Here is a 2,300-nt window from a genome sequence, read left to right as displayed (position 1 = left end):
CGAGTTTGTCGTACTGCTGCTGTTACTTGTCTTGCTCTGCTGCTGCTGTTGCTACTGTTACTACTGTTGTTACTTGTCTTGCTCTGCTGCTGCTACTACTGTTGCTACTGCTGTTACTTGTCTTGCTCTGCTGCTACCGTTGCTACTACTGTCGCTTGCTACTGTTGCTACTTGCTACCGCTGTCACTACTGCTGTTCCTTGCCACCGCCGTTACTCGCTACTTTGTTGTTACTACTTTTCTTGCAGATACTAATCTTTCAGGTGTGGTTGAATCTGACAAATTCAACTGCTAATACTCGAGAGTATTCTCTCACCTCCTGTTTTGGCGATCAACAAATTTGGGTCGAATACTCTATCCTCGAAAACTGCTACGATCCCATGCGCTGGTGGGCCGTCAACAACATTCTTCTAGTTTCGATTGCCCGAGAGTGCTAGTAGCATTCTTCTGGTGCCGTTGCAAGGGAAGGTCTGCTGTTACGGAGTCAGCATTTTTCTGGCGCTATTGCTAGGGAAGCACAACTGACATCATGCTACCGGAGTTGTTCCTCAACTACCCATCTCTCCTTGATGGATCAAGGTGAAGGAGATGTCACCAGGTTGCATGTGTCTTGAATGCGGAGGCGCTGTTGTTTGGCGCTTAGATTGGAATCTTCCGCGATCTGAATAGCTACGAGTACGACTCCATCAACCGCGTTCGTAGTAATGCTTCCGCTTAGCGATCTTAATAGGTACGAAGATGCTCTACAACCTCTCTCGTTGTTGGTTTCTCATAGATAGACCTTGGTATGACTTAGGAATTTTTTTGAATTACTACTACATTACCCAATAGATTCATCTTTTCAAGAAATGTTTTACGAGCATGCACGATCTGGAGAGATGAAACTTGCTCAAAAAGCCAACATAAAGATAATTTCATAGTAACATGCAAGCTTATAGTTATGAAACTAACTATCAATATCTTGCTAGCAAGTACTAGGTTTTAGTGTAATGATCTCGAGTTAGTTTCGAGCTAAAAAGCATTATACTTTTAATGAAGTGAGGCATTTTTTTAACAAAATAATCCAACACAACATAACAACCCATTATAAAATATTATTCCAATTAGAATGGTGAGAGTATAAATTATTATAAGGTCGTTTGACTATCTTCTCTCAACTAAGGGCATCTCCAACGTGGAGCCATATTTTTTGTCCCACATCCATCCGCGAACACATGATAGCCCGCTATCTAACATTGCCCGCATACATTCGGCTTCCCTATTTAATTTTTAAATCCGCACGTTTAAATAGGCGCATACATAGACTACATACATTCAAATAGCCAGGCGTAGTAGTAGTTCAAATTTAAACAAGTTAAAATATTAAATTTCAACATTGTTATCCCCTTTAACCCCTCACACATGCTCAATCAGATATTCCTTCAGCAGCTCATGAGTTGCTTGATGTCGAATTTGTTGATGCATTTGAATAAACTCTTCAAATGTGATCGGATTATGATCTGGAAGTTCGATAGGATCATCCATGTTCTCAAATTCTAGAGTTGTGGAAGCATCCTCACCCTCATCCTCCATAATCATGTCGCGCATGATCACACCACATGTCATCACCTCCCACAAGGTATCTGGATCCCATTGTTTAGCATATCCATAAGCAATAGCAAAACGGGCGTGCAAAACTCCAAATACCCTCTCCACATCCTTTATACCTAATTATTTTCTTGGGAAAAGTGAGGTTTTTCCTGGCGAATTGGGTTAGAGATGGTGTTGACAAAGGTAGCCCACGAGGATAGATACTGTCAATGAGATAGTAGACAATATTATACTCATGTCCATTGCCACTATGTTGGCAGGAAGGAGCTTTTACTTTAGTCGGCCTCACAGACAATGGTGATCACTTTTCCTTGCCACGACACCCTTCTTCAAGGTGAAGCAATCATCATAGGACGAGGCGCCATGGTACAAATGAACAAAAACAATCTTATGCATCCAAAAATGTCGAAGGTCAGCGAAGAGTGCATCAAGGGCAAAGTAGTCGTCCATGAGTGTCAAGTGGAGGCACACCCTGTTGTGATTGAGTCCTCGATGACCCTTGGGTGGAACCCTTGAAATTGAGAACATGCTCCTCCACATGCTCCAGTCTTCAAGGACTTCCTGCATCATCGCCGTCTCATCCGTGTAGTCCTCCTTGTCAAATTAGTTGTGAGACTCTATGATCCAAAGTATGTCTAGAGGGGAGGGGGTGATTAGACTACTTTCCAAATAGGAACTTAACAAGTCTAGCAAACCCTACATATGCAAGTA

This window comes from Hordeum vulgare, chromosome 1H (genome assembly GCF_904849725.1).
Source record: "Hordeum vulgare subsp. vulgare chromosome 1H, MorexV3_pseudomolecules_assembly, whole genome shotgun sequence".
Lineage (NCBI taxonomy): Eukaryota > Viridiplantae > Streptophyta > Magnoliopsida > Poales > Poaceae > Hordeum > Hordeum vulgare.
Note: the sequence above shows the minus strand (reverse complement) of the source record.